This window comes from Dendrobates tinctorius, unplaced genomic scaffold (genome assembly GCF_039654945.1).
Source record: "Dendrobates tinctorius isolate UK_male_01 unplaced genomic scaffold, ASM3965494v1 ptg000293l, whole genome shotgun sequence".
In the NCBI taxonomy this organism is placed as follows: Eukaryota; Metazoa; Chordata; class Amphibia; order Anura; family Dendrobatidae; genus Dendrobates; species Dendrobates tinctorius.
Window position 1 is genome coordinate 10,991,145 of NW_027361960.1, and position 12,197 is coordinate 11,003,341.

Below are 12,197 nucleotides of genomic sequence, written 5' to 3' on the forward strand. Positions count from 1 at the left end.
CACACACCCGCAACACATGCAGCTGCGGAGCTGAACCGCTGATCAGCTGGAGTGATCCAGGAAGCTTGGCTCCCTCTGCAGTTTATTCGGTAAGCACTATAGCTTGCCGAATAAGCCCTGACCCGATCAAATTCGCTCATCTCTAATCATGAGAAGAGCAGACCAGCACATAGTGTCCAATACAGCAATATATTTATAGGTCAGAACTATCAACATCTGCACCATATAATGGTGCAGGTGTTGATCGTTTTGACCTAGCAGGTCTCCTCGATATCTCAGTAATTACAAGAAACTCTTATCAAGGTTAACACATCTATCTACTTACATGATGATTCTGTGACTGTACTTCACCCTCTAATTCTTTAACCAGGGTCTGCCGTCAGGAGGGCTTCATGCCCTCACTCACCCTTAGTAAATTTTACTCGCCAATAGATGGCATGAAATGGTTTCTATAATACTATTTTTCTTACACAAATTTTATCCTTATAACAAGATTCTGAAGTATTCATTGGGCGTCCTGTCTACAATGTGCTGATGTGTATTCTCCACCACAGTTCATAGTACAGCAGGGGAATGTTGTCCCCCTTCTCCTCTTATAATTCACTTGAAATGTTACTGTTTGATATTGAATGTAGTAACCAGTAACGGAGACATATTAAAATATACCTGTACATTCCCAGCCTACACCATACATTGGCATGTAAAAGTTTGTGCACCCCTGGTCAAAATTACTGTTATTGTGAATAGTTGAGCAAGTTGGAGATGAAATGATCTCTAAAAGGGTTAAAGATGACACATTTCCTCTGTATTGCATGCAAAAATATACTTCTGGTTTTGGCACCAGCGTGGCTGCAGCGGGGTGAGGGAGCTCCGTGCATCGGCCCAACATAGAGCGACTCCATTAGACCACTGGTGTCCGCAGAACACTTTATGCGGTGCCCGCTAACACCGCTACGTCGACACGTAGGAAACGTGGATCGCTGACTTCGGAGCGGAGCCGCAGGAGCGCACAGAGCAGCTATGGAGATTAATAAGGTGACGGCGCAGAGCGGGAAAACAAAGAATGCCGGAGGCACAGCAAAAAACCACCAGGTCAGAGCGGGGAGACACGGGGGGACCCCGTACAAGCCCTAAAGGAGACCGCAGTCCAGACACTCCTGGTAGCGGAGGTCCTGCAGCAGAAGCATTTCCATATGGGGACCGCAAGGAGCTGGCAAGGGAGGTGGCCGGGTATCTCACAGGGGACATTAAGGCTGCAGTGAAAGAGGCAGTCAGGGATGCCCTGGAGAAAATCCATGAGACATCAGCTCAACATACCAGTAGGTTGGACTGCCTGGAGCAGAGAGTGTCTGATATGGAGGACAGGATGATTAAACTTGAGCAGGAGCTGGATACATCCCAAAAATAGGGCTCCTGGATTAGAGACAAACTTGAAGACGTAGAGAATAGGTCCCGAAGAAACAACCTCCGGATAGTGGGGCTGCCAAAATCTGTTACATACCAACAGCTTAATGACAATTTTGAGCAAGAACTACCTAAGGCCCTAGGATTACAAGACAAGTGCAAGGTAGAAAGAGCACACAGGGTGGGCTCACCCGGGGGGAGCTCGCTGAGAGGCCCACACTTGAATGGCGACAAACGCGACGACCAGCATGCCCAGAAGCCCCGTCAGGCTGTTGCAAAATATTTAGTTTTTAAGGATAAAGAAAAGATACTGCGCATTTTCAGAGGCAGACGACAGCCACTGATGCTTCAAGGTCACATAGTTGTAATTTTTGAAGATTTTTCACCAGAAGTTGCTAAAAAGCGCAGGGCTTTTTGTGAGATCTGTAGCCTCCTCTATAAGAAAGTCATCCAGTTCCAACTACTCTACCCCGCCATCCTCAAAACGAGACAAATGGACGGCTCCTTTAAAATTTGGAAGGACTCTAATGATGCTCTGAGAGCGTTCATGACACCCTCTGCAAGTCTCCCAATGGACACCGGGACGCAGTGAGAGAAAGCGAGGACAACAGCAGCCGCTCCACCCACCAGACGACTTGAGAGCTCCGCCAGGAACGATCTCCTACGATGACAACACCAAACGGGAGATTCCACTGACGCCGCCTGTTGATGTTGCATTCCGGCTGTCATGTACATGCACGGGGCTGGAGGTGACGTCGTGGACTTTCGAGACTTATCACAGTGGGCCCCTTCGAACATGTAGATATATATTGGTTGCATTTTTCTATGCTCTGAACTTTCATATCTTTACAGTAGCCGACAATACAGATGTCAGGTCGGGCTGGTGAAAGGGAAGTGGAAGGTCACACTGGAAAAAATGGGAGTACATGTAAAACGAGTGATGAAGGAGGGAGGGGGAGGGATAGTTGGGAAGGGAATGTGTAAGTTGTTTCCCATGTTGGGACAAATAATTTCTGGTTCAGTCTTTTATTGCTTACTATGTACCGCTCTAGGTGCTTTATCTAAATTCTGGTTCACTTCCTACAGTTCATTTCTTGACATCCACTGGTCATCCTGCCCAATACTCACTATACTACTTTACAGACAGACCATTTAACAATGAGACGCACCACCACCACGTATGGTTAAGATCATATCGTGGAATGTTAAAGGCGGTCTTTGGTACTCAGACACTTAAAAAGATTGTGGGGTGACATAGTTTTACTCCAGGAGACACACTTATCCCAACAAGACATGTTCCGAATGCATAGACTTTGGGTGGGAGGGCTGTATGGTTCGGGAGCTAAGGTAGACAGGCGGGGGTGATTACCTTGGTCAGCAAGGCACTTCCACACAAGCTGATTATGTACTAGCATGATGATCAAGGTCGACATGTCCGTGTGGTCCTAGAAACCCCCAGCGGAACATTTGACATTCATAATGTTTATGCCCCCCAACTCTGCTCAAGACTTATTTTTTCATACATTGAGCACTTCCGTACTGTCGACGGGCACACACAATCTGATAATTGGAGGAGACATGAATGGGGTCATGTTGGACTGAGGATAGATCAAGGTTTGGGGGGGAAGCAGCTCTGACCCGGGGAAGAAGGCCTCTTCACTGCGCGACTTTGCAACTAACCTAATGACCCAAGATGTATGGAGACCGCACCATCCGGTCGAACGGCAGTATACCCATTATTCCCATCCACATAATACATGGTCTCACATTGACCTATTTCTAGTTAGCGAGAGCCTGACTTCAAAGGCCAAGGAGGTAGAAATAGACAATTGTCATCTCTGATCATGCTCGTTACCCTCACACTACACGACCTGCATCCAAGAGGTTCGGACATAAAATGGAAGTTTCCTCATTTCTTAAAAAATTACAAAGACTTCACTGAACTGCTGAGGGAATGGTGGACGGAGTACTTACACCACAACCAACAGACTACAACGGCTCATACACTATGGGAAACGGCTAAAGCGGTACTCAGAGGCAGAATTATAGCACACACCTCAGTAATAAAGAAAAGAGTGACTGCTCAATATCTAAAGACGAGTAATATTGTCAGACAAGCTTACATCAGGTTCCAAGAACACCCTCTTGAGGACAATAAAAAAGCTTGGTTGGAAGAAAAGCTAGAATTTGACACGTGGGCTAGACAGAGGGAGTTGATTGGGAAATCATTAAGAGATGCCGAGCTTTATAAGTTTGGCGACAAGGTCAGACGCATGCTGGCCAACTTGGCCAAAGGATGCTGTACAGTGACCCAAATAGCAGCCCTCAAATGGCAGGACGACTCCATAACGACTAACCCACGAGAAATAAATAGCATTCTGGGGAAGTTTTATGCTTCCCTATACGAGCCCTGACGATCTGACCCGGCACTGAGACGAAGATGGCTGGAGGGTATTGAGCTCCCGACGATCTCTGAAATCGATCTATTAGCGTTAAACAGAGTAATAATGGAGGAAGAGATTTCGGGCGTAATTGGGGATCTATACGTTCATAAGGCTCCTGGCCCGGATGGGTTTGACGCCAGCCTATATAAAATTCTGAAGTAGCAGATTGTTCCGCACTTGAAAAACCTGTATAATGACTTCCTGAGAGGTCGAGCCATTCCTAACCACATGAACATAGCCGATATAAAACTCATCCCCAAGGGCGACAAACCGACAGACGAGCCAGCCAACTTCCGGCCTATCTCCCTGGTTAACCAGGACCTAAAGATTGGGGCAAAAATTATGGCAGATTTAGCAAAGATCATTCCTAAACTATTAGACCCAGAACAAGCAGGATTTGTGAGAGGGAAATCAGCAGTGGGGAACATAAGACGGTCTATGATGGTGCTGGAGGCGGTAAGGCTAGGGGGTCATCAGGGGGGAGCTCCGACCATGGTCATGTTAGATGCAGAAAAAGCATTTGATAGTGTGGGCTTGCCATGGCTGGAGCAGGTGTTGGACAAATTTGGTGTACAAGGAGAGTTTAGAAACTTTCTGACCTTAGAATACACTAATCCCAGGGCAAAAGTCCATACACCAGGGTTTCTGTCAGACATGATACAGCTGGGGAGAGGAACGAGACAGGGCTGCCCCCTTTCACCACTGCTGTTCAACCTTGCCATAGAACCACTTGCTAGATTTATCAATGTAGGCCCTAGTTATACCCCATATCTATTTATCTTTTTGCACTTTTTATCATTTTTGCAGGCTGCAGCTAGAGCCCTTCATGTTGGCTTGGTTTTTCTGTGTGATGCATCATGTATACAGTGCGGAGCAGCCTGCCTGCTAATACTATGGGTGTCATCAATAGGCTGCTCAGACACTTTTGCATCGCACCTATCAGTGTGACTTATGCCTTATGCAAGCCTTATCTGTGTGCGCATTTTTTTTCCACTAGGCAGCCAGACCATATTGGGTTACTGGCTGTCCTCATCAGTGCAATGCACCTGTGCTGCCCCAGCCTTTATCAATGGGGCTCTGCTGCATCCTGCCAGTGCATCAGTCAGGGTTTGGTGAGTTACCTTTCAAATGATGTATTTTTGGGATCTATTCGTTCATAAGGCTCCTGGCCCGGATGCGTTTGACGCCAGCCTATATAAAATTCTGAAGGAGCAGATTGTTCCGCACTTGAACAACTTTATAATGACTTCCTGAGAGGTCGAGCCATTCCTAACCACATGAACATAGCCTATATAAAACTCATCCCCAAGGGCGACAAACCGACAGACGAGCCAGCCAACTTCCGGTCTATCTCCCTGATTAACCTGGACTTAAAGATTGTGGCAAAAATTATGCCACTGCTGTTCAACCTTGCCATAGAACCACTTGCTAGATTTATCAATGTAGGCCCTAGTTTCCAAGGGATTAGAGTAGGTGAAAGAGAAATAAAGTCCATTTTTTTTGCGGGCGACATTGTTCTTTATATGGCAGACCCAATTAGAGATCTCCTGGGACTAATGAAAGAGCTGCACATCTTTGGAGAGCTGTCGGGGTTTAAATTGAATAAATCCAAATGTGAGTTCATGTTTCTCATCCATAGACCTATGGGACATGGACAGCAGGAGCAGAGACATGCTATTATACATGGCATACCGATAGCAAGTAAGGCGATAAAATACTTAGGGATCTTCTTGGGAAAAGACACAAGGGTTATTTATAGACTTAACTATGCTCCCATCATGAATAAAATAATGCAGGAACTAAAAAGATGGAAGTATTTGCCACTATCGCTCTTGGGGAGGAACTATTTAATCAAAATGATAAGCTTTTCATGCCTGCTGTATCCTCTACAAACCCTACCCTGTTATGAATGGGTCACCGAGGAGGAGAGCATGTCCAGGCTAAGCCACAGAAAACCAGAGAGGTTGGTACACAACTAGCAGTAGCCGTGGAGTGTACCTACGATGATCCTAGATGCCTCGGCACAGCCGGAGAGCTAACAGCCTAAAGCAAGAAAGGGGAAATCTAAACTGCCCCAGAGCAGACCCCAAAGGAATAGATAGCCCCCAAACATATATTGTCGGTGAGACAAGATGAAAACACAAACACAGGCAGGAAAATAGACTGAGCAAATGATGGGGCCCACACTGACTAGACAGGACAGGAAAGACACTGCAATCACGCAAAAAACCCTGCAAAAAGTCCAACACGTCTGATGCAAAAAACACTGAAGTCACACGACTTCGCCCCCCCCACTATATCAGCACTCTGGTTTATTCTGAAAGCAGAGCAAAAATAAACCAATCTAACAGGGGATAAAACAAACTGGCACAAGCAGTAACATATGGGCGGTGAATCAGCACAGCCCCAGCCGGAGCTGGCTGACCCGCACCAAGAACAGATAGACAAAACCAGATCAAATGCAAACAGAATAGCAAATAAACCACTTAGCTGAACATGCAGGCACAGAGCTGGAGAAATCAGACCTCAGGAGGAACAGGAAGCAAATCACCAGCAGGCATAAAGGGAGTCGGCTGTTTTAAATCCCAATCTGAAACCCCAGATCTCCAATCGTCATCATCATTATCAGGTGGCAAGCCTCTGTCAATCAGATCAGCTCCAGTAACCAGAGGGAGCCCAGAAAGAGAACTCGCAACCCCTCTGTCGATCTGACCAGCTCCACTACCTACCTTCAGTAATAACCAGAGGAAGGCCAGAAAGCGAATTCACAACAGTAACCCCCCCCCCCTTGAGGAGGGGTCACCGAACCCTCATCCACGCCACCAGGTCGATCCGGATGGGCCCGGTGAAAAGCACGAACCAATCTTTCAGCATGAATGTCAGAAGCAGAGACCCAAGAATTATCCTCCTGGCCATAACCCTTCCATTTGACCAAGTACTGGAGTCTCCGTCTAGCCAAACTAGAATCCAATATTTCTCTAACAACCTTCCACAACAGCATAGGAGGAGGATGTCTCCATGCCCTAATGGGGGACAGGAAGCACGAGAGGTTAAAAGGTCCCTCCCTCTCACCAGTGACTTTCCTGTCCCCTATGGGGCATGGAGAGGTCTGGTGTGCTGTGTGGCCGGCTGCTGCAGCATACCTGAGGATCCAAAAAAGCCGGGCAGTGGTGGTCGGTGGCACTGCCTCCCCTCCCCCGATCTGCTCCCGTCTCCTCCTGGATTCGGGACCGTTCCTGACCCTCCCACGCTCCCCTATGTGGAGTAAAGCGGGCCAGTGATCCCTGACCGGAGGCCTCCTGTAGCTCTCCGGTCTCTCCTCCTCCCCCTGCGTGCAGTTCGATACCCGGAAGTGACGTCACGCGCGGGTCACTTCCGGGGTATGTGGAGGACGCACTGTCATGGCGGCCCCATCCTGTTGCCGGCGCGTGGAGCTCGCCAGCGCTTGCTGTGCCTACTTCGGGACCCAGGGAGGAGGGGGAAAACGAGTTACTGCGCTGAGGGCGGGGTTAATCTGCTATTAACCCGCCGGAAGACACCGACAGGTAAGATGCAGAATCCCCTGTTAGCATGGACGGGTCTTCCTGCCCTGCGTCTGCAGAGCCCAGCGCTGCCCCAGTCACAGTAAGTGTCCGGGGGTGGGTCCTAGTGGTGCGGTCTCAGGGTATAGGTCCTCAAAATACTTCTCCCCCTTGTTTCATAGGGAGAAAAGTCTGCCCATAAGAGCACCAATATATCCAGCAAGTCGGCTAAATGTGCCATATGCAGCACAAAACTTCCCTCAAATTGGGAGAAAAAGCTATGTCAAGCTTGCACGGATAAGGTGGTTAGGGCTGAGCACCCGTCATTAATCGACGAAATCCGCAGCTTGGTTACCCATCAGGTTGAAACCTCTTTAGCTGCCCTGCCCCCCCCCCTCCACCACCTCCATTCCCTCTGATTGTGGGCTCACCACCCCCAAAAAAGCAGAAAATTCAAATATAGGATTCGGAGTCTGAATCAGAGGGATCATACAATTCGGGATCCGAGAGTTGGGAACAACCGGGAACCTCTGGGTCAGCCGACACTAGAAGGTACCTCTTTTCCACAGAATATGTGGAGGAGCTGGTCAGTGCAGTACGTGCCACTATGGGCCTAGAGGACGAACCCGTCACGCAGACAGCACAGGATCGCATGTTTGGTGGATACGAGGGGCCTAAACGAACAGGTTTTCCAGTCCACAGGAGTATAGCAGATATGATTTCCCAGGAATGGGAGTATCCAGAAAAACGCTACTCGGCCCCCTCATAAATCCGACATAGATTTCCCCTGTAGGGAGAGGAATTTAAATGGGACATCCCGAAAGTTGATGTCCAGGTGGCAAGAGTGGTAAAAAAGACGGTTCTGCTGTTTGATGATGCATCCCAGATTAGAGATCCGATGGACCGTAAAGCAGAAAGCCTCCTAAGGAAAGCCTGGGAAACCTCTGCCTTTACTTTAAAAGTCAGGAATCGCGTCCACTTGTGTCTCTAGGTCCCTCTTCCAATGGATTGAGGAGCAAGAGAGCCATATCTTGTGGTACCTCAAGGAGTGACCTCCTTAACTCCCTCCCTATCTTGCAGAGAGCTACGGGTTTCCTGGCAGATGCATCAATGGAGATGATCCGTGCCTCTGCCAGAGCTATGTTCCAGTCAAATTCCACTAGGCGGGCCCTCTGGCTTAAAACATGGAGCGGGGACATTACATCCAAGGTTAAACTCTGTTCTTTACCCTTCAAAGGCGAACAAGTCTTCGGCCCTGCCTTAGACGAAATTCTAGAAAAGGCCACAGATAAAAAGAAAGTGCTTCCAGAGCAGAGGACCACAAGAAAGCGTCTTTTTTGAGCCCCCCAGAATCAGTCATCCCAACCGCGAGGAAAGGGAAAGACTGGAAGATGGAGCTACGCTAAAGGGAGAGGCAGGAACATCCTGGTCCCCCAGCATCAGCAACCACAAGAAAAACAATGACTCGACCCCGGTCGGGGGAAGGCTTTCGAGGTTCTTTCTTGCCTGGCAGTTGATCTCCAACATCCCCTGGGTCCTCAGTGTGATCAGAGAGGGCCTACTGCTAGAGCTCGAATCCTCCCCTCCCCGCGGGTTATAAGAGTTACCTCCCTACCTCCTCAGGAGTCCCCAGCACTAAAATCCGGCATTCGGCTTCTTCTACACTCAAATGCCATCTCTCGGGTCCCTGTGGAGGAGCAGGGAAGGGGCCATTATTCCAGATTGTTCCTAGTAAAAGAGCCCACAGGGGAGGCATGGATAATAAATCTGAAGGGCTTCAACCGACACATTGCATACCGCAAAGTCAAGATGGAGTCAGTAAAGACCGCCATTCCTCTGATAGGGCCATCGTACTTCATGGCAACTATAGATCTGAAGGATGCTTATTTCCACATCCCCATACATCCTTCTACAGGAAGTATCTGAGGTTTGCGATTCGTCAGGGTCCAGAAGTCAAGCACTTTCAATACAATGTGCTTCCCTTCGGAATATCCTCTGCCCCTCGAGTGTTTTCCAAAATTATGACGGAGACCGTGTCCTACATCAGAATCTGGGGAATATGTATTGTACCTTACCTGGACGACCTACTGATAATAAGGTCCTCCTACCAGGCCCTGGAAGACCAGGCAGCCCAGACTCTAGACATTCTCCAATCATTGGGGTGGATCCCAAATATAAAGAAATCGCAAATTCAACCCTCTCAAAAGGTAAAATTTTTAGGAATCCTACTAGATTCAAAGAATCAAATGTCCTTCCTCCCGGAGGAACATCAGAGGTCCATAATGTAAAGAGTCTCAGATTTCAGAGGACAGAGATCCCCGACCCTCAGGGCAGCCATGTCCATACTAGGGTTAATGACCTCCTGCATCCAGTCGGTGCCCTGGGCGCAGGCCCACTCCAGAACACTCCAGTCTCATATCTTAAGAAACTGGAACAGGGATCACACCTGCCTGAACAAAAGGGTCCAGACCCTGGGAACAGTGAAAGCTTCACTAGCATGGTAAAACCTGTGCAGGGGAATCAACTGGTCCCAGATCCCCCTGGTTACGGTAACGACAGACGCCAGCAAAAAAGGCTGGGGAGCTGTAGCGTCTCGACAGCCATTCCAAGGGTTATGGAGCCAGAAAATGAGTGCAGGATCCTCAAACTTCAGGGAGCTGAAAGCAGTGGAGGAAGCTCTCCTGGCAGCAAGACACCTGGTCAAAGACCTACATATCAGAGTCTATTCGGACAACATAACAGTGGCACATCTCAGGCACCAGGGCGGCACAAGATCCAGCAACCTGGAGGGCCTCTCAGGCCGAATATTTTGCTGGTCCGAAAGACACCTTCGTTCCCTGACAGCGGTCCACCTGAGGGGTACGGACAATCTTCAGGCAGATTTCCTAAGCATAAAACGCATCCAGCCCGGCGAGTGGGCCCTGAATGGAAGAATCTTTCGAAAACTAGTCAGCAGGTGGGGCCTCCCGGAGGTGGACCTACTAGCCTCAGGAGAGAATGCTCAAGTGAGAAACTACTTCTCCCTAAACCCCAGGAACAGATCCCTGGGAGTGGATGCCTTCGCCCACAGGTGGAGGTTCCATCTGGCATATGCCTTCTTGCCAGTTCCAATCCTTGCTGCAACCCTGAGGAAAATCCGGGAGGATCAGACCCCAACAATTCTAGTAGCTCCGCTATGACCAAAGAGCAGCTGGTACACTCTAATAGCAGAACTACAGGTAGACGGGCCATTCATCCTACCCATAAAAGACGACCTTCTCTTACAGGGCCCTCTGCATCACCCAAACTTCAGGGGAATGAAGTTAGCGGCCTGGTTTTTGAAGCCTAGATCTTGAGGGCCAGGGGGCTATCAGAGGCGGTAATTAAAACCCTCCAGAAATCTCGGAAGCCGGTCACCATTGCCATATATAATAAATTATGGAAGAGATTCTCCTCATGGTGTCTGCCAGACCTGCCCGATCCAGACAACCCTAGCATTTCCCGTATCCTGGATTTCTTACAGAGGGGGCTGGAATTAGGTCTAAAACCTAGCACTCTAAAAGTACAAGTATCAGCATTAAGCTCTGTTTGACTGTGACTTGGCTAACCACAGGTGGATAAAAAGATTCATGACATCAGCCGCTAGGCTACATCCAAAAAAACTAGATTCTGTTCCACCATGGGACTTGAATGTGGTGCTTACGGGACTCACTCAATCACCCTTTGAGCCTCTGTCATCCTGTACTTCTCAGCTCCTCACCTACAAATTAGCCTTCCTTATAGCAATAACCTTAGCACGGCGAGTAGGAGAGCTCCAAGCTCTCTCAATCAAGGAACCCTACCCAACAGTTAGAGACGATTCCATAGTTCTCTCCCTTAATCCATCTTTTCTACCAAAGGTTGTGTCTGACTTTCATAGGTCTCAGAATATAATTCTTCCTTCATTCTGTCAAAACCCAGCAAACCCCAAAGAGGAGGTGTTTCACACGCTGGACGTAAGACGTATAATTCTCCACTACTTGGAGTACACCAAACCATATAGAATCGACCACAACCTATTTATCCATACCTCTGGTCAAAACAGAGGAAAGAAGGTGGCAAAGAACACCATTGCCAATTGGATTAAAAAGGCTAACTCTGAAGCATACCTGGCGCAAAACATCACTCCCCCTGCAGGGATCAAAGCGCATTCAACACGATCTACCTCTACTTAATGGGCTGAGAGGGCAGGTGCATCTTCAGAGCAGATTTGTAAGGCAGCAACCTGGTCCTCCTTACATACTTTTACGAAACACTATAGATTAGACCTTGTGTCCAACAAGGATTTAGTCTTTGGCCGAAAAGTTCTTCAGGCCGTTGTCCCCCCCTAGTGCAGTATAGGTTGTTATGCCTCCTATGCTGTCGTGGAAGGTTTCTAGAAACCTTCCATGACACCACTATTTCCCTCCCTGCATTCTTGGACAAATTCTGAGAATCTTAAGGTAACCGGTGCTATGGTAATCAGTTATAAGTCACTGGTGAGAGGGAGGTGGGAGGGACCTTTTAACCTCTCGTGCTTCCTGTCCCCCATTAGGGCGTGAAGACATCCTCCTCCTCATGCTGTCGTGGAAGGTTTCTAGAAACCAAATTACCGGTAAGTCTAATTCTATTTTTCTCTACCTCTTACTCCAAATTGCCTTTAACCAATACAGGGTCAGGAGGCGCCACCATAGGAACTACTGGCTCCACAAACCTCTTCAACAAAGATTTATGAAACACGTTATGGATCTTAAACGTAACTGGAAGAGCCAATCGGAAAGAAACGGGATTAAGGATCTCCAAAATCTTATAAGGTCCAATGAATCTTGGC

The 12,197-nt window shown here is 48.3% G+C and overlaps 1 protein-coding gene across 2 annotated transcripts in view; it reads left to right on the forward strand.

Moving 5' to 3' along the window:
- COG2 (component of oligomeric golgi complex 2) overlaps nucleotides 1–12,197 on the forward strand; it is a 159,107-nt gene that overhangs the window by 131,262 nt on the left and 15,648 nt on the right. The window contains exon 17 of one of the 2 annotated variants that reach the window (XR_012226896.1): nucleotides 11,922–11,981. The exons of the other annotated variant lie outside the window; for it this stretch is intronic. The gene's annotated coding sequence lies outside the window, so the exon portion shown is untranslated. The remainder of the gene's footprint in view (nucleotides 1–11,921; nucleotides 11,982–12,197) is intronic. 2 annotated transcript variants of the gene reach the window in all.